General features: G+C 42.1%; 1 protein-coding gene across 1 annotated transcript in view; it reads right to left on the bottom strand.

The window, feature by feature from the left end:
- LOC109418486 (protein jim lovell) overlaps nt 1-3,011 on the bottom strand; it is a 148,963-nt gene extending 145,952 nt beyond the window's left edge. The window contains exon 1 of the mRNA XM_019692690.4: nt 797-3,011. The gene's annotated coding sequence lies outside the window, so the exon portion shown is untranslated. The remainder of the gene's footprint in view (nt 1-796) is intronic.
- Nucleotides 3,012-21,194: the final 18,183 nt, after the last annotated feature.

Below are 21,194 nucleotides of genomic sequence, written 5' to 3'. Positions count from 1 at the left end.
CAAATAAAAAAAAATGTTAAATCAAATTATTCGTTTTCAACACGAACCAAAACATATTACAGTGGAGCGGACCTGATGTGATGGAAGGGAAATAAAACGTGGGTACCGCAATGGACTATTCCCGGATTGTGCCAGTAGATAACAGGTAATTTAAAGTTCCTGTGATATAAATCGATCCAAGAAATGCTATTTTAGTTTTCTCATTTCATATTTTTATTATTTAATTGAAATTCTGTGGGAGTCCCTCACTTGTGGAAGCTCAAAGCCATATTTGTGAATCAAAAGTTTCTTCAATAATTGATTGACTACACAACAATGCACAACAAGGATAAATCGAAATAACGCATGACACAGGTTTTTCCAAGTGGACCCAACTGGGATCAACAATATTGCAAAATTAGCTTTACAAAAACATCGCCTGAGAGACGAGAGAAAATAATACGGTTAGTATGAAACATCGAAAAAATATTGAATATTTTCACTGAACAAACAAAACTCCAAATTGATGAATTGATGTAACCACACTCTGCATTCAGAAAACGTCCACAAAGTTATGACTAACGATTTGGGTGATAATTGTTTTGAAAACGGGTTGAAATGTCATGTGAAAATCTGTTAAAATTATTCAAAAGAAGCATCCCTAGAAACATTTTCTAAGCCACTCAAATCTGAAGTAGTTGACAAAACTGAAAGCATTTTATGTTGGTTTTATCAAGGCTCTGTTAACCTTTAGGAGTATATTTAACTTAAAACTTTTACATAGCACGTCTGTTAAGGAAACCCTATTTGAACATACCTGTACTCATATGCTTCCAGAACCGGAAATAAACTGTTTTAAAATCCTCTACGTATTTTTTTGTTGCTCGTCTCGTTCTTCGCTAACCCACGAACATTCACACACAAACACGAAAACTCACATCAATTTCGATAAATTTGCGCCAGTACAAAACACTGCTACTTTATATTGGAAATACCGTTCCACTACAGCAAAAATCCGAAATATTTCTTAAACATAGAGTAGAATGTTGACACAAAACACAAATCGAGTTAATTGTAATTTTGTTCGGCCCTAAATCGGTTACTTTTTCTACAGCTGGCTTACTAGGCTTTTGGACACTAACATAAAATCACGTAAATTGCAGCCTGTTTTTCGGCTGTATTTTTTGCTTTACTTTATTTGCACTACCAAGAATCCCGAAAGTTGTTTTGATCTTTTTTTTCTTCACACGAAAGTAAACGCACTACAACAGTAAGCACAATTTTTTGTTTGTTCCAGAACTCTGAGTATTCCTCAATTTTCTTCTGTTAATTTTACGTTTTTCCAAAATTTGATTTTGAGCGGTCCGAAAAATGAACGATTGCACTCCAACAACAAGCATGGGCAAACTGGTGTTCAGCACCTTTGCCTGATTCGATCGATCATCGTCGTCGTCGTCGTCGTCCTTGCGATTCCTTTCTCCCCGTTCGGACTACCTTCTTCGATCGTCACCACCTGAAGCGGTGACATATTTCATTGACCTTCTCCTGAGGTCGCTCCGCATTCGTTCGTTCCGCTTCGTTCGGTGGAGAACTTGGTACGGGGATGAGGGTAGATGGTGTTCCTTGCCCTGTTATTTCAGGACTGTTCTGCTCACTTGCATGACTCCAGGTAGGGATGGGAGTCCTTTGAACTTTGCTGTGACCCTTTTTATGAGCGAAGCTATTAAATCAGAACATGCATCGGCGCACATGTGAGAACGAACCAGGGTCCTTGAGATGGGAAAAAAGGAATTTCCAACCGTAAAATCCCGACCTTTCCTCTGGGCTCTTTTGTTCGATTGCAGGAATTCCCAAGGTGCGCTGGATGTTGTTTCTTGGGGTGGTTTAGATGTTGGTTTGATGGGATTTTGTCACTTTGCTTCGTTAGTAAACTTAAATCACTGCCTCTTAGATTCGAGGTTAGAACGTAACTAAAATTGCACAATTTTTCAAGATTCCGAAACACTTGTCGTTGAAATAAAATTCTTCTTTTCGTCAGCCCAAAGGTTTTAAAAATTTTCTTCTTTTTCGTTTGCGGTAGCGCATTCAACTACAAAGGCGAACTTCGTAGAATTTTCTGTTTTGATCGCGATTTTTTTTGGCTGAACTGCATTCGACTCGATCCGATCAACGGATTTGGCTCCGGAATTCAAATCACTTGTCTTCACCTGTTCATGAGAACCACTCGCTTCCGAAGCTGTCCGAATTGCAACTCTTTCCCAGCTGGTAGTGCAATGTGTATTGGGTGTCCAAAAAACTCTAAATAAACCAAATATCAACTATCGAACCGCACATTTTGAGCTTTACGCCGTGACTGCCTGAGACCGACTGAAAAGTTGTAGCGCGACGGCCGGAGTCTCTCAAACATATATCGCAAAACACATTCGGAAATCATACACAAGCCGCCTGCCGTGCCAAACAGGCTCGGATCGAATCGAACGAGTGAGCGAGCGAGCCGCAGTGATTCCTTCAGAAAACCCGAGCAAGCGAGAAGCAACGCAGTTCAGATCCCACCTGCACCACCCGTGTACGCTCTCTCACGGCAACTGTACTCTCCCACCGCATCGGAAAATAATAAGAGTTGTTGAATTTTTGATTCTTACAATTTATTCTTATGCTCACACACTCCCCCGCATAACAACCGCAACCGACGGCTTTGGATCCATGTGAGTCCTTACCCCACACTCACTCACACTCACGCGCTCATACTCGTTCCAAGCATCCGCTTGCTCTCGAGATACATGAGCTTTCGCAAACACCACACAATCCCTTCGCAATGCACTCACACAGCCGCACACGCACACACTCTCTCTCGCTCGGCATCGTACATAACACCCACCGAATGAGCGAGCATAAGGAAAAAACAAAAACATCACCCCGTTTTCCGAGTCTCTCTGCAAAGTATTTCGATGGAAAAAGCTCACCAGCCTCGCACTCACACACACTCTTCCGTAGCCATTCGCTCGCAATTCCACTCACCTTCCAGTGGGAGCGAACTCCCTCCCTCTCGATCAATGCAAACAATCCCAACTTCGCACTCACTACGGTGAGTTCCCCCTCGGTCGTCACTCACCGCGCTTCTCTTTCACAGCCTGTTCACATTCATATGACACCCCATTCCGGAGCGTCGTCTGTTCGGATCCACTCCGCTACGCTGTAGTTCTGTATCCTTTCCCTTGCTTGAAATCCGAGGCAAGGACATGCGCATAATTAAATCGCAGCCAACAACGGCGGACGGTACACGATGTATACATACAGGGGCGAATCCTAAATTTCTAATTCCTAAGCAACACACTGACGGTGGTGGCGATACACAGCTAACAGCTATACATTGCTTTTCGGGGATAAGTACATACGTCGACTCACACTCCGCGTTCGGGAGGGTGCGAAGCCCGAGGCTGGAGGACGACAGACGAAGAGGTAAATGACTCCGATTTCATCCACCAGGAAAGGAAGAAAGGTGCGAGGGTGAACAACCAAAAGCGAAGGGTCCCTTATAGATTAGCGAAATTGCCAAGCGTTTCTTCGCAGTTCAGAGTTCTCCGCGAGGAGGGTGAGACCGTATATGTACACATATGTGGATGTCGCGTTTTGCATCATCGTCCAAAACCGAGAGCCGGCCTTCTTTTTTCGCTCTCCGACGGGTCGGAGTCACGACCGACGATACGATGCGATATGCTGGGTGGGTGAGGGGCTTCGACGGTCACATATGTGCGAGGCGTGTTTGTTCCCACACACATGGGACGGCGATGCGATATGGGAGAAACATAAGTGAATTTGAGCCAATATCGGGCCTCGGATGTGTTACGCCGCGCGCGGTCGATGTCGTCTTCGTCGTTTTTGTCGTCATTATCGGTGGGAGTGGATCGTCGTGGTGCTTGGTTTATTGCCTTTTTGCGACTGTTCGCTCTGATGGTGGGTATGTGTCTAGTTGGCTTCTCTCTATTATTGTTGGCTTGGACGGTTGCATTGCTCAGTTTTTTTCGCTTTTGTGGAGGGAGTTCAAATAGAAAACGGTAACCATCATCGGTCATGAAACAAAATGGAGAAAAGAAATTGATGCTATCCGGAATCAATACAAATTTGATTAGCTTATTTTACTAAGATGACATGGTGTTTTGTCCGATCCTATCCGGGTCGTTGCTGGAGTAAGGCAAGGATGTATACTATCACCGCTACTGTTCCTCATCGTAATCGACGAGATCCTGGTAGGTGCGATTGACCGTGGATCACCTAAATGATTTTGAATTGGCTGATGACGGCTCAATGGTGCTCTGATATGCAGAGCAAGCTCGATGATATTGCCAATCGCTCCTCAGTGGTAGGTCTTATCATCAATGTCAACAAAACCAAATCGTTGGATGTAAACACGGCCAACCCTTCCAGCCTTACGGTAGCTGGGAAATCAGTGGAGAATGTTGAAACTTTCCAATATCTTGGTAGCCAAATGGCGGCCGATGGCGGCACCAAAATCGACCAAGGTGCACAGATCAAGGCTGAGGCTGCTTTTGCGAGTTTAAGAAACGTATGGAAAAATAAGGGGGCGTCCATAAATGACGTAGCTTTTTTTAAGCGAATTTTAATACCCCCCTCGCAGCATTTCGTCACAAATTTGAATACCCCCCTACTAGGTTTTCATTTCATCACCCGGCAGGCTATCAATGACGACGACACCAACGACAATAATGGAACTGCAGTTCCTTCAACTTCATCGGAAGTGATGATGATGATTGTTGCCGAATGGTAACGTTGCATTGCAATGGGAAGCAATCAGTTGCGTTTATGCTAGAGAGCCGGTAGAGGCGCTTTTCTGATAAATGCGGCAAACGTGGCTAGGTGTCTTCAACCGACGACTGGACGAGCCGGTGTTGACGTAGTGGTTATCCGTCCAGAGAATTCCGTACCTTAGGGGTCAGAAGACCTCACGTGGCACGCTACATGCTAACCGGCCGGCGGTGGTCCCTCCTTCAGTGGGCCAACTTCAGACACTCTTCAGACCGACATAGTCACGAGTATTGTCAGCTTACCCGCCGCCCACATTGGTCATGGGGACGACATTCCACATTGTTCTACAATCGCCCTCAGGGAGCTACGGTCGGCCATCGTCACCGGTACCACAGCAACTTCCTGGCCCGGTCGATTTTGAAAAAGCCCTTCGCATCAAGCGTCTAATCGTGGAGAGAGTCACCCTGGCGGCAATCTGGTCGCTCACCGCCGTGACAGCTTGATCTAACTGTATAATAAACCGTCGATCAAGGTAAATGTTTATTTCAGTTTATTTAGGACCCTCCCACCGAAAACTCTCCCTACTAAACGCCCTGGAACCCGGGAGTCAAAAGATAGCCTTGGGTACCCACCCCGGAAGCGGCCGCGGCTCAGACCAGCTGCTTGGAGCTTAGGCCCGACCCCATCTGGGCGGAGCAATTGACTCCCGGGGTCAAAGTTTATTTCATGATTATAAAAGTGTACCCACCAACATCGCAAGGATTACGCGGAGGAGGACCTGCAAGCATTCGGAGTTTTAGAGCGACGCGTGCTCAGTACGATCTTCGGCGGTGTGCAGGAGAACGGTGTGTGACGGAGAAGAATGAATCACGAGCTCGCTGCACTTTGTCGGCTTTTCGGGCCCGTATGAAGTTGATCACCAATATTAACTTCTTTTCCCGATCAGCCTAGATAGCTGTGTAGTGTCGGTAGCGGTTAGTTTAACTGGCTAAGAATAGCACTACGGACCGCCTGTTCCAGTGGTAGGAATCCACTAATCAAGTGACCCCTAATTCATGGTGTTATGCGGCTTTACGCTTACCGTGCCTAGGAATGAATGGTTAGAGGCGTCTTATAAAAGCCTAATCGCAAACGGAGCCTGTGGAGTACCAGGGCACCCTCCACAGTATTTGCCCTTACTGTGCTAACCGGAGCAATAGCGCGGTGGACCTTGTGTTTCTCCGAGACAATCAGCTGCCCTTCTTCTATCTCATACTTGAGGCTGAATAAGGGCGGGATTATGAAGATGTTAATAATTAGTTTACATGTTCACCTATATGGTTTCGCATTATGCGTTTTAAACAGTGTATTCTGTGCACCCTCGCCTTTGGCACACTCAAATCGATACCGATCTGGCTTTATTGTTGCTGTTCTTTTTTGTGCTGTGATTGTTAAGAGTTTAATCTTGCCTAGTTTGGGTAGTGGCTACGGTTAGGATAGCTCAGATCAATCTTCAGCACAAAAGAACAGCAACGATCAATCTTTGCAGACTTATGCAAAATGATACAGCCCAAGTGGCGTTAGTCCAAGAACCTTACTTCGTAAGGGGAATTTCTATCTAGGAAACCTTGTGAATCCGGTGTTTGCTACTTTCAGTAAAAATGAAATGGCAAACTCACGTGTCATGCCTCGAGCATGTGTGCTTGTCAGCAACGCAATCGTTGCTACACTCATCTCTGAACTAACTACCAGAGATGTATGTGCTATCACAATCGATGTATCTGTTGGAAACCTCAACAGGAAATACGTTTATTGTTCGGTTTATTTACCGCATGATGAGCCATCCCCTACGGATGCTTTCAAGCAAGTCATTGCATACTGCACTTCAAAAGGCCTTCCGCTAATTGTTGGCAGTGATGCTAATGCGCACCATATAATCTGGGGCAGCTCAGACATCAATTTGAGAGGCTCCAGTTTGATGGGATACTTAAGTAGTACAGATCTTGCATTACTTAACATAGGCAACCGCCCAACCTTCATGGTATCTGGTCGAGAGGAAGTGTTAGACATAACGCTTTGCTCTAGCAGAATTAGTCATGAGCTGACCAATTGGCTTGTGTCAGATGAAGAATCTTTATCTGACCATCGCTACATCTTGTTTGAACATGTGAATGTTACTTCGCGAATCCCCGGTCAACAAACTGGGATTTCTTTACCGATTTGGTTGCAGCCAAATTTCATGGATACTCACCATCAATTGACACTCCAAGTGATTTAGATGATGCCGTTGCTACTACAACGGCCTTCATCATGGAAGCTCGCTGCCTTTTTTCGCTCGCTGCCATTCGCGATTGCTTGTTGTACGCTTTTACGCTCTGAATATATCGCATATTTTACCGTTTGGCTATCGTTGAAAATCACCGAAACTACTACCAGTTCTAAGGCTCCGTATTCTTTGACGTGTTTCTAGTGAAAGAATTGTGAATTTCGCCGTTTTAACGATGAATTCGAGTTGTGAAGAAATTGTTATTTGCAAGAGCTGTGCGGTGTGCATATACAATAGAGAATTTGGGCTATTTGTTGTGTGCGCCGGGCCGTGTAAAAGCTCTCATCACATTTCATGTGTTGGTATTGGCATGGAACAACGGCGTGTAATATCAGGAGGCATAGTATGGCTATGTGAAGAATGTCTACCTGCACTCAACGATTGTAGAAAGGGTGAACGAAGTTCACCAATATCCCCCGCTGCAAATGCCACACGATCTGATATAATTGAATTAAGGAGCCAAGTATCGATGCTTATGGAAAAGTTACACCGGATAATTCCTGATGATGCATCTGCTGCCATACCGAGTATGCTCCACTCCACTCCAGTCGTCACTACCGATGTATACGAAACGAACGATAGCTGCAACAACGACACAGGAACCGATCGTATAGAACAGACCCCCAACTCAAATGGTCCAGCACCCTACGAGACAACAACAACAGACGAACGCTGTTTTGCATTGCTTTTGTCGAACATCGATAGCTCGGCTTCGGAGAGTGACGTAAAGGCCATGGTGTGTAAATGCCTCAATGTGCCTGTGGACGATCGCGTGAGTTTAGTAAAGCTAGTTTCTAAGCGAATTGACTGTAGGCTTCTAGATTATGTATCATTCAAAGTGTTACTGAAATGTATAAGGACCTAGCCTAGAATACGGCAAGTTGGCCAACCGGGATAAGATTCCGAGAATTTCACCACCGTTCTATTCAAACTTGGTAACCGTGAATAATTAATGCTGAATGCTCAAAACGTATATGTTATGTCATGATGTTTTTTTTTTGTTGAAGAATAATGTCCGTTTAGTTTTTCTTGTTACTTTTTTGTTCTTTTTGTGATGATTTCGATATGTAAACCGCAAAATATGTCAATGTTTGATACGATAATGTATGTAATATTAAGTTAAGTTATTCAGTCTGTACAACATTTTTTGAAGACGAAGTAAATAAACAAATAGCTTTTGAAGAAGCATGCCCTCTGCGGTCTGTGAAGACCACAAGAGGAACCCCATGGTAGAACTCCGATCTGGCGAAACTCAGGAAAAAATGTAGAAAGAGTTGGAACAGACGACGTTCGGCTGGATCGGAGGCTTTCAGGTCGGCTCGCAAGGCCTACCAGAAAGCTCTTCGGTCTGCTGAACGATCCGGAAAAACCTTTGTACAAACGTTTCCAGTCTGAGTGAAGCCAGTCGATTGAACAAAATCCTTGCAAAATCTAAGGGTTTTCAAGTGAACGAACTTCGTTTGCCAAATGGTGATTTCACTTCCTCTGATGAGGAAGTTTTGGAATGTTTATTCAGTACACACTTCCCCGGATGTGTGGATATTACATCTTTGGATGAACCTGACGTCTTTTCTTGTAGTTATGATTCATTAGCTTCGGCTCGGAGTATTGTAACTATAGAATCGATTGAGTGGGCACTCAATAGCTTTGCTCCTTTCAAATCTCCTGGGGCAAATGGGATTTATCCTATTTTGCTTCATAAGGGATGTGATCATTTCAAACATGTTTTGAAACAACTACTTGTTTGCAGTTTTGCTACAGGGTATATTCCCAAATCCTGGCGGGATATTACTGTAAAGTTTATTCCGAAAGTGGGTCGCGCGTCGTATGAAGAAGCAAAGAGCTTCAGACTTATCAGTTTGACCTCTTTTCTTCTGAAATGCTTAGAACGCATAGTCGATCATCACATCCGTGATGTTCATCTGGCCAACGTGCCTCTTCATGTGAACCAACATGCTTACCAATCTGGAAAGTCCACTGTGACTCTTTTACACAAAGTTGTTTATGATATCGAGAAGGCATTCGCTCAAAAGCAATCATGCTTGGGTGTTTTCTTAGATATCGAGGGTGCCTTTGACAACGTGGCTTTCGATGCCATATTGGAATCCGCACGGGGTCATGGTATATTTCCAATGATTTCCAATTGGATTCACCAAATGCTCAAAAACCGACATCTCTTCTCTACATTGCGTCAAGCGGCGATTAGGAAATTCAGTGTTTGTGGATGCCCCCAAGGGGGAGTCTTATCACCACTTTTGTGGAATCTCGTAGCAGATACGCTATTGAGGCAACTCAATAATAGCGGTTTTCCTACTTATGGTTTTGCCGACGACTACCTAACATTGTAAGTCGGTATGTTCATCAGCACCCCTTTCGACCTGATGCAAAACGCTCTTCAGGTAGTTGAGGGTTGGTGTCGCCAATATGGCCTTTCGGTAAATCCGAGTAAAACATCTATTGTTCTTTTCACGGAAAAGCGAAACCGTAGTGATGTTCGACCTTTACGTCTCTTTGATTCTGAAATCAATGTGACTGAACAGGTAAAGTACGTTGGAGTCATTTTTGATTCCAAGCTTTCCTGGACACCTCATGTTGAGTTCAGAATGAAGAAAGCTTGTATGGCCTTCGGGCAATGCCGGCGAATCTTTGGTACAACTTGGGGTCTTAAACCCAAGTATATCAAATGGATTTACACAACTGTTGTTCGTCCATTATTGGCTTATGGATGTCTGGTGTGGAGGCAAAAGGGCGAAGTGAGAACGGTCCAATCAAAATTAGGCCATCTCCAAAGGATGTGCTTAATGGCGATGTCTGAAGCGTTCTCTTCAACTCCTACGGCAGCGCTCGAAGTGCTCTTTGACGTTGCCCCACTACACATTCATCTCAAACAAGAAGCACTTTCTTGCACTTACCGTCTATGGGTACTCGGTTTACTAGAGGAAACTCCTGTGAACCGCAGTTCAACACACACCTCGTTGTTTCCAGTTTTGGTGAATTGGGACAAAGTTGTCCTTGCTCCAAGTGACCGTACAATTGCTTGTAATTTTCCATATAGAACATTTTCTACGAAATTCTCGTGAGCTAAGGCTGTATCAGTCTTACTCACTTGGTAGACACTGCACCGTTTTTCAGGCCGAAATCTTTGCTCTTATGTGCGGAGTGCAATCAGCACTTCAGCAGCACGTAATGGGCAAAGTAATATACTTCTGTTCAGATAGCCAGGCTGCTATTAAAGCACTTGCTTCGGCCAACTCCAGGTCGAAGATAGTTATCGCTTGTCATACTCAAATCGAGGAGCTGAATTCAACAAACGCTGTTCACCTTGTATGGGTACCTGGCCATTCTTCCGTCGCTGGAAATGAATTGGCTGATGAGTTAGCTCGCACTGGAGCATTACATGACTTCATTGGCCCTGAGCCAGCTATTCCGGTATCCAAGTGTTGGATGAAGCTTCAGATTGACACCTGGGCTGCCATTTAGCACAAACAATACTGGAATAGTTTGGAGTCATGTCGTCAAACAAAATTGTATTGTACTGAGCCATCTCTAGGGGTGGCAAAGTATCTAACAAATCTGTCAAAGCAGAATTGCAGCATGCTGGTCAAAGCATTGACTGGCCACTGCCGACTCAGTTATCACATGGCGAATATTCAGCAAGCTGATTGATTTGCATGTGATAGCTGTGAATCCGATTATGGAACTTCGTATCATTTAATATGTAACTGTCTAGTTTTTGCGCGATTGCGTTTCCGAGTACTCGGGAAACACTTATTAAGTGAAACTGACTTCAGAAACCTGAATCTTCAGGACGTTCTGTTGTTCTTGACCCGCTGTGGTAAAGAGCTATGGGCTCTCTTTACGCTTCATGCGTTATCACAGTGCCCTTCTTAGGGCGCTGTTTGAACGATTCTATAACATTTACCCGAAAACCATTTACCCGAAAGACGTTTACCCGAAAACCATTTACCCGATTGTAACATATACCCGAATGCCAAATACCCGAACGCGACATTTACCCGAATGCGACATTTACTCGAATGCGACACTTGCCCGAATGCGACACTTACCCGAATGCGACATTTACCCGAATAATTTATTACTCTACATAAATTATGATTTTGTGAATAAAGTTTGTTTTGTTCAATGCAAAAAGTACATGTATTATTTTGTATTGCGGCTCAGACAAGCATTTTTAATGTCAAGTTCCTCAAAAACACATTTTATTAAATTTTCTCTGAATTCACAGGGCAAACACCTGAATAAAACTAATCACTGCAGCTTGATATTTGTGGTGTTTGAAGTTGGCATTCTCTCTAGAGATTTCCCTTCTTTGATTCATAAGCTGTTCTTTCGATAAGCAAAGAATAGTTAATGATTTGAGCATGAGCATGAGCATAGATGACCGTACTATTCGTAGTTGCTACTCCGTGATTGACCAGAACAATCGAAGTTGCACAAGGAACCAACAGACGGAGCTTGGGAGTAGCTTACCGTCCTCATTGTGCATCTTCGAGAATTCCAAACTTTATTAGGTCAATAACGGCGCCGGCCACGTCCTTACGGTCATCGAGGAAGGAAAGGAATGTTATTATGACGTGCGTTGCTTACTAAAGACCGAGATCACCTCTGCGTCTCCACGTCTGTCATGGGAAGGACTTTTTGTTAGTGGGGAGGGGAAAGGGCGCATGATATGAGTTCACTTTGGTAAGTGGAGTGATTCATGCAACCCTATTAATATCAAACCACTTATTTTCATTTGGACTAAAACAAAACACATGCCGACATCGAAGATGACGAACCATTCAGATAGTTTTCGAAGTGCGAAAATTAACGAAAGAGAAAATAAAGTGATTTGAACCAACGTGGCTTTGGAACTTGGGCCGACACTTGACGTGACGAACATTTCAATGTCTGTTGACTAAAATCGCAAAAAATGTTGTTTGTTGCATTTATCGTATCATAAATCGCCCCGTACAAAGATGAGCAGTCAAATAGACGACGACGACGACCGAATGAAAACGCGGCCTGTAAACTTTGCCTCCAAAAACTCACTAAATCACCCCGTACGAAGATGAGCAGTCAAATAGACGACGACGACGACCGAATGAAAACGCGGCCTGTACACTTTGCCACCAAAAACTCACTAAATCACCCCGTACGAAGATGAGCAGTCAAATAGACGACGACGACGACCGAATGATAACGCGGCCTGTACACTTTGCCTCCAAAAACTCACTCTCGCAAAAATCTAGCAAAGCGAGCGCGCGAAACTTTGCTGCTGCCGAACTACCGCACACTACTGACTGCTTGGCGTCCCGCAAAGAATAGTTAATGATTTAAAGAAGAGAAAAACTATATTTGTAGGCTCCGAAGGATAGGAATAGTTTGTCCACCAAACAACTTAGTTAGGATAACACTATTTCTGTAAAAGAAACTACCAAATTAGGCCTTTATCCCAAAAGCCATTACTCCGAATAGGTCATTACCCCGTTATAGGTAGAGAAATGGATAGTAAGCCCAGCATACTAATCGAGTGGTCATTAGGCCGAAAAAATGATAGATCGATCGATTAGCAGGCCTCGAAAGAACAGTCTATTCTAAAAAAGAAAAATATCTGATCAAGTTGCTTATTTAACATTCCAACTCGAAGAAATAGCCTCTATTACCAGTTTGGTCGACCAACTCAGCTACAGTACACAGTTGGACACTACGAATTCAAAAGAACAAACTTTTTGGTGGCAATTTAGTATTCATCCTCATGACTTTCGGCATGAATGATTTTTAGCCGAATGGCTCGATGTCTTTTCGGGCATTCTCACTTATCAGAAAGCTAGCCATTTGACAAGGTCTGGGGCATGAATTCGATACCAAATAAATTATAATGAAAACGAACTTCGTGGGGATATGGTTATTAGATCGCCTATTTGAAAGATTTTAAACAGACAGATTTAGACGTTTAAAAGAAGGAAACATTTCAGATTAAATTACTAAAAGCTTTCAAAGGAATAGCTATAACTTCGAAAGAACAGTCATAGCATGAATTTAAAAGAATTCTCAAATAAAAAACTTCAACAACTATATTGTAACAGCATTTTACAGTTCCAAAGAACAGCCAATAATAAAAAGAAGGGAGAATTATTTATTAAAATATGATTCGGAATTAGCGCATTAGCAAATGTTTAAGCAAATTTTAAGAGAACACAATAGTTTCAAAAAAGGCCGATTAATTAAGCATACTGAGCTCTTCAAGATCCATATTTGAATAGACAAGTGCATCGTCTTCGGCCATCGGATATGCACACTGAATATCAGGCAAATTGTTTGAATCAGCAACCTCTCCCTTCGTCACAATTTTCTTAAATGCATTTGCTTCTTACGTTTCCGTAAACCCTTAATTTTTTTATTTCTTTTTATTAGGGAATTTTAACTTATGGTGATTCTTCCCTCTAAGTAAACCTTTCATGAATCACAACGTTGTTAAAGATTGCCCAAGGATTACTCTTTTTAACTAATTAAGTTTTATCAACTTCTAATAAATTGTTCACTGTGGACACTTTTTGGGCGACCTCCTGAATGATTTGGGTTGGCGTTCGGACTTGTGATGTGGAGACATAAAAAAACATTAAAAAATTCAAATTAAAATTGCATTTTGACCGCCAATTACTCCTGTACCAGGGTGTTTGATGATCACTTGGCCTGATGATTATTAGGTCTAACGAAAGCCGGGTGTATAACACCAGGTCATAACATATTTATTATTGACAAATCATATGGGGATCAAGTTCACGGTTTTTTTTTTGCATTTTTAGGGTAAGTGTCGCATTCGGGTAAATGTCGCATTCGGGTGAAGGTCGCATTCGGGTATTTGTCGCATTCGGGTAAACGACGTTCGGGTAAATGTCATTCGGGTAAATGTGTTTCGGGTAAATGGTTTTCGGGTAAATGTTATAGAACCGTTTGAACCCATTGTGGTACGCTTATGCGTTATTACAGTGTCCTTTTCAGGACGCTATGTGAACCCATTGTGGTACGCTTTTGCGAGTATGACGATCTTATTCCCTTACCTGTCCTTTCCCATGTCCTATCATTTTTCCTTCCCTTCTCCGTCAGGTAAATGATGAATAGGCTCGTGTTCATGGCGATGGCACAAATTTCCCAAATGGAGGAGAACGTGCCTCTAGAGCCACCCTACTGATACCTGATACCCTCCCACCGAAAACATTCCCTACTAAACGCCCTGGAACCCGGGAGCCAAAAGATAGCCTTGGGTACCCACCCCGGAAGCGGCCGCGGCTCAGACCAGCTGCTTGGGGCTTAGGCCCGACCCCATCTGGGCGGAGCAATTGACTCCCGGGGTCAAAGCTTATTTCATGATTATAAAAGTGTACCCACCAACATCGCAAGGATTACGCGGAGGAGGACCTGCAAGCATTCGGAGTTTTAGAGCGACGCGTGCTCAGTACGATCTTCGGCGGTGTGCAGGAGAACGGTGTGTGACGGAGAAGAATGAATCACGAGCTCGCTGCACTTTACGGCGAACCCAGCATCCAGAAGGTGGCCAAAGCCAGAAAGATACGGTGGGCAGGGCATGTTGCAAGAATGCCGGACAACAACCCTGAAAAGCTTGTGTTTGCAACTGATCCGGTCGGTACAAGAAGGCGTGGAGCGCAGAGAGCACGATGGGCAGACCAGAAGGAGCGTGACTTGGCGAGCATTGGGCGTGACCGAAGATCGAGAGCGGCAGCCACAAATAATTGTCGATAATGTCTTACCTTGAAATTCACAATTCTGGCTAGGATATTTTACACGATGAAAAAATCAAATAGGGTATGTGTTCCATCATTAATCTCACGCTCCCGTATTCATCCTATTCGAAAACAAGCGATTACGGCACCGATTGATTCCGTTCTTTTTGTTTTCATGGGTGCTCACTTCTAACAAAAAGTACAAAAATAAGAAACAAAACAAATAGCGCTTCAATCCTTTGTTTTTCGTAGGATGAAAATGGGAGCCACATGCTTAAGAAGGGAACCAATACCCTAGTTCGATTGTTAGTCGTGAGTTTTCCACGGATACTTGAGTGTTGAGTCCGACCTGTTCACGGATCTTAAACAATAACAGTGGTAGTGATACTATTTAGAACAATTTCAATTTTAAACCCCAGTTTCGCAAAAAAATAAGATGACTAGATTGTAGTTAAAATCACATTTTTCTATAGCAATCAATATCAGAATTTTTATCTAATGTGTATATGCTTTGTGAGCCTATGTCACCAGCAGCTTTACCAAACAATTCTGCCCTGCAATATGACAAAACCTAGTCCGCAATTTCCTTTTATGGTTTTACTGCTAGCTGCAATTTGTCCTCGTGCGATTCTTCTCCTTAGAAAAATCATACCAAACGAGCCAAAACTCACAACCGAAGCATGGGCCCAAAGCCTCCAAAGAAGTGCACAAGTTTGCATATCTTCCAGCTTTACTTTTCGTCCACACTTTCTTCTGACGCTACCACTTACCAGCAGTCCTCCAATCATTCTCTTTTATGACCCCCCAAACAACAGTCGTGAAACGAAAACAAAACTCCACGTTCCCGTTTGCGTTGTGCTCCGTCGTCTTTAATTACTATTGTAAACATGTGTCCTTTCCAAACATTGAACTCTTTCTGCTTTCTGGTGCATCGTCAGCGTCAGCTGACGGTATGGTTCAGTTATGGATGTTTGCGCTTATTGCCCTAGCAGCAGCAGCAGCAATTCAAGGATAAGGAGGGCGTGTTTGGGAATGAACCCATCTTAGCTCCGAGAGAAAGTGACGTGGTAGAAAACAATTGCCCATCGTCGTCGTCTTCGTCGTCGTCACCGTTGTCTGCTGGGCCATTGTTCGATGCTCGGTTTTATTGCCCTCAGGGGGTTTGGCAATAAACATTCTACCCACGATGATGAGCAGTATGTATATATGATATGGTTTATGATAGGAAACAACAGTATTGGATAATCCCTCATATCAGCCGTAACATTTCAATAGGACGGAACTGTTTTAGGGAACAACAGTTTTTCATGACGCTGTGGAGCTCATCTCAAAACGGCCGCCACAAAATCTCACTTCACGTAGTCTTGTAAAATTTTAAACATATTTTATGGTGAATCCTGGAGAAAAGCGCTGGCCGAATACTGTAGGAACTCCGTGACTCCATTGAATAGGGAATGAAAAAGTTCCTGCTGAATATGTCTGAATATAAGATATTAAAAAAAAATCACGGTAACCAGTTTTTAAAAACATCCTACAGGTCCTTAGACCATAGTTCTGTAGAGACGTAGTTTTCAAAGATATTCTAGGACCTCCAAAAACTTCCGCGAGTACAGGTCTGAAAATTTACGAGTGTAATCAATTAACTGTTGCTATATTACTGATGCGGTGTAACATCCTACATATCCATAGATCATAGTTCTGTAGAAAACTACTTCCCAAATATGCTCTAAGTTAAGTCATCCAAGAATTTCCGCGAATAAAGAATTTAAGATCTACAAGCGTAATAAATGATACATTACATTACTGATACGGTATGACCAGGTCCATGGAGCATAGTTCTGAAGAGATGTTATTTTCAAGGATATTCTAGGGCATCCAAGAACATCCGCGAGTAAAGGCCTTAACATCTAGAAGCGTAATCGATGGATTGTAGCTACAATACTGATACGGTATAACATCCACAGTTCTGAAGAAAATTTATTTTCAAGGATATTCTAGGTCATCCAAGAACTTCCGCGGGTCAAGGTCTTAAGATCTATAAGCGAAATCACTGGGTCATTGCTACATTACTGATACTGTGTATGATCCTATAGGTCCATGGAGCATGGTTCTGTAAAGAACTAAGCGCACGGTTCTGTAAACGTGTTCCAGGTCATCCAAGAACTTCTGCAAGTATAGACCTGAAGATCTACTAGCGTATTCAATCAATTCTTGTTACATCACTGATACGGTGTAAAATCATACAGATTTATGGAATACGGAGATGTAATTTGCAAAGACGTTCTAGGTCATCCAAGAACTTCCGCGAGTTAAGGTCTTAAGATCATAATCAAGCATAATCAATAGAGCATAATCAATAGAGCATGGATCATGGTTCTGTGGAGATGATCTAGGTCATACAGAATTTCCACGAGTACAGAGTTTAATATCTACAAGTGTTATCGATTGATTTTTTCTACATTACTTATACGGTGTAACATCCTGTAGGTTCATGGAGCATAACTCTGCAGAGAAGTTATTTTCAAAGATGATCTAGTGAATCCAAGAACTTCCACGAGCAAAGGCCTTGAGATCTATAATCTAAATCAATGGGTAATTGTTGCATTATTGATGCCGTGTAACATCCTATAGGTCCATAAAGCATGGATCTATAGAGAACTACTATCCAAAAAATTTCTAGATCGTCCAAGAACTTCCGCTTAAGGCTTTTATTAAGGCCTCCAAGTATTATAATAAAATGTTGTTACATTTCTGATGCGGTGTAACATCCTACAGATCCATGGAGCATGGTTCTGTTAACGTGTTCTTGGTCATCCAGAACTTCCCGTAGTAAAGGCCTGAATCTACTAGCGGAGTTAATCAATTGCTTTCACATTACTTAGACGGAGTAACATCATACAGATTCATGAATCACGGTTCTATAGAGAAGTTATTTTCAAAGATGTTCTAGGTAATCCAAGATCTTTCACGAGTGAAAAGATCAATAAGCATAATCAATGGACTCTTTCAATTCATTACCAATGCGAGAACTCAGTAGTGAGTCAGAAGTTGACCAAAGTTCATAGCTATCGCAGTCGCAGTTGACAACTCGAAAACCTGAAGGATGTTGCACCGCATCAGTAATGAAACAGCAATTCATTGATTACGCTTCGAGATCCTAAGGGCTTTATTCACGGAAGTTCTTGGGAAACCTAGAACATCTTAGGGAATTAGTTCATTACAGAACAATTCTCCATGGACCTGTAGGATGTTGCACAGCATTAGTAATATAATGACAATTCATTGATTGCCCTTGTAGATCTTAAGGCCCCTACTCGTGGAAGTTCTTGGAGGACTTATATCTTTGGAGATTTGTTCTCTTCAGCTCAATGCTTCATGGTCCTGTATGATCTTGCACCGTATAAGTAATGTAAGAAGAATCCATTGATTACGCTTGTAGATCTTAAGGCTTTTACTCATGGAAGTTCTTGGAGGATCTAGAAGACCTTTGGCAACTTTTTCCCAACAGAACTATGCTCTCTGGACCTGTAGGAAGCTATATCGTATGAGTGGTGTGACAATAAACCATTGATAACGCTTGTAGATCTTCAGGTCTTTACTTGTGGAAGTTCTTAGAGGACATAGAACATCTATGGAATCTAGTTCCGTACAGAAATATACTTCATGGACCTGTAGGGCCCATATAGCCGAGGCGGTAAACGCACGAGTATTCAGCATGACCATGCTGAGGGTGACGGGTTCGATTCCCGGTCAGTCCAGGATCTTTTCGTAATGGAAATTTCATTGACTTCCTTGGGCATAGAGTATCTTCGTGCCTGCCACACGATATACACATGCAAAATGGTCATTGGCAGAGGAAGCTCTCAGTTAAAAACTGTGGAAGTGCTCATAGAACACTAAGCTGAGAAGCAGGCTTTGTCCCAGTGAGGACGTTATGCCAAGAAGAGGAGAGAGGAGAGGAGGACCTGTAGGATGTTTCAACGTATTTGAAATTTTACAACAATACATTGATTACGTTTTTAGATCTTTGTTTTATTCTTCGTTCACTTTACCTAATTTACAGCTGCATTGTCCACTAGGGAACTGCGTGAGCGATTCCAATTGGTAGCTGTACTGTACATACACTTTGTACAGCGCCTAATTGTATTCTATTTGAATTGTACTATTTATATCGAATTGGTTGCCGTTGCGCTGCTTTCACTGTCTACCCTATCATGGTAGAATGACGAGCATGGGATCGAACCCATGACCATCTGCTTATGAAGCAAACGTGTAGCCACTACGTCACGAGCTCCGGCTTTTTTAGATCTTAAGGCCTTTGCTCGTGGAAGTTCTTGGGGGTCCTAGATCATCTTTGGAAATTATTTCTCTACAGAACTATGCTCCCTGGACCTTTACCAATAATGTGGCAACAAACCATTGATAACGCTTGTAAATCTGCAGGTCTTTACTCGTGGAAGTTTTTGGAGGACCTAGAACATCTATCGAAATTAGTTCCTTACAGAAAAATGGTTCATGGGCCTGAAGGATGTTACAACGTAATGTAACAACAAACCATTGATTACGCTTATAGTTTTTAAGGCCTTTACTCGTGGGAGTTCTTGGAGGACCTAGATCATCTTTTGAAAGTAGTTCTCTAAAGAACCATGCTCCATGGATCTGTAGGATATTGCTTCGTATTAGTCATGTAGGGATAATCCATCGATTGAGCTTGTAGATTTAAGGCCTTAACTCGCGAAAGTTCATTGAAGACCTAGCATATCTTTAGAATTGAATACTCTTCTGTACAATGCTCAATGGACCTCTGGGATGTTACAACGCATCGGTATTGTAGCAAGAAACCATTGGTTATGTTTGTAGGTCTTCAGGCCTTTACTCGCGGAAGATCTTTGACATCAAAATTGGAGGGCATGTTTTAAAGTTATTTATTCACAGATGCTCCATACACCTGTAGGATGTGGTTCATGTGAATGTGGTTTATGAATGGCCTCTACGGGCTCGAACAGCCGTGAAATCAATAGTCAGATGAGATACATTGTGATAATAAATATTCAGTCCTGCATAAGTCTATAAGTCTGGTGGTCCTACTCCTCTCCGGACATGGCAATATGGACCATTCACGAACAGGAGCTGCTGCCCGGATAAAAACTAACCATAGGGTGTTTGGTGAAAACCATTCCTGCACCATACAGTGTACCAGCTATAAAAAAGTGTATTGTAATGAAATGGTTCGCTAAAAGCATTGCAGATTGTAGCTACTATACATTCACAATCGATTTTTATGTAACAATATATTATACTGTTTTTCTTACGTTTGAACCATTCACTTTTCCGAAACATTATTTTTCCGTGCATTTTTAATTATTTATTCAGTTTTAGATTTTTTACGTGCTTTGTTTTGTTTATGTTTGGACTTTTTTGAGGCATAGGAAAGGAAAGAGAAAAAAGTGAATAAGTTGAAACATCAATTTCGATGAGAGAAATACGAACGTACGTCAACCCGGAAAGACGCAGGTCAGATTACCGTAAATCAGTGGATGAGTTCATCAATATTCTTTCTGTGTTTGCATCTCTCATGTGAACTTGCCTTCGACCACAATCGAATCAAGTGCGATTGAAAAACTGTATCTTTCACGTAGAGCCATCTTTAACCTTGTCTTTAACATATGGACTGGACTGAACACTGAAATGACTTCTAATATAGGTTCGTCTGCGGGTTCGCTTATATTTGAATCGAACTTGACAGTTTTCTCATGAGTTGTTATGTATTTCAAACTTTCGACAAACTAGTGCCTCAATATAGTAATAACGGTTAAGCACGCTGTAATGATACTTTTTTATATTGTTACGATACTTAACAACCTGTATATTCTATATACAGTGATAGACATTCGTTTAGCCGAGAACAAAAAAAGTGTCAGGAAACTCATACAAAAGGTTTTATGATAAAACTTTTTCATCGTAGTAATAGTATATCTAGTACAGTTTTATAAAAATTACATTAAACTTACATATACACTGAAACAAAACCGAGGGTAAAAACCCTTCAAATTTCATTTTTTGCCTAGACATTCGTTTAGCCGAGGTAAATGAAAAATTGGTTTTCAATAGATTTTTTGCAATTTCGTGAGTATATTTCGAGGATATACTCCAAGGCATTTAGTTTATGACGTGTTAGCCAAATATCTTGCTATAAAAGTTTATTTATTTGTGAAATTCAGAGAAATATTATCAAAAAATGACCCGATAAGGAGAAGCGACGATAAACAAATTTATTTAAGAAAACTGATTTCTGTAAACACCCAAACGTAAGCTAGATTAGCAGTTTTGAAAATATGGCACAGAATTATTGTCAGAAATGTTCAAATTATTGCATAAAATGTCATGAAAAAAAAAAATAA

This window comes from Aedes albopictus, chromosome 3 (assembly GCF_035046485.1).
Source record: "Aedes albopictus strain Foshan chromosome 3, AalbF5, whole genome shotgun sequence".
Taxonomy (NCBI): domain Eukaryota; kingdom Metazoa; phylum Arthropoda; class Insecta; order Diptera; family Culicidae; genus Aedes; species Aedes albopictus.
This window is presented reverse-complemented; position numbering and strand designations above follow the sequence as displayed.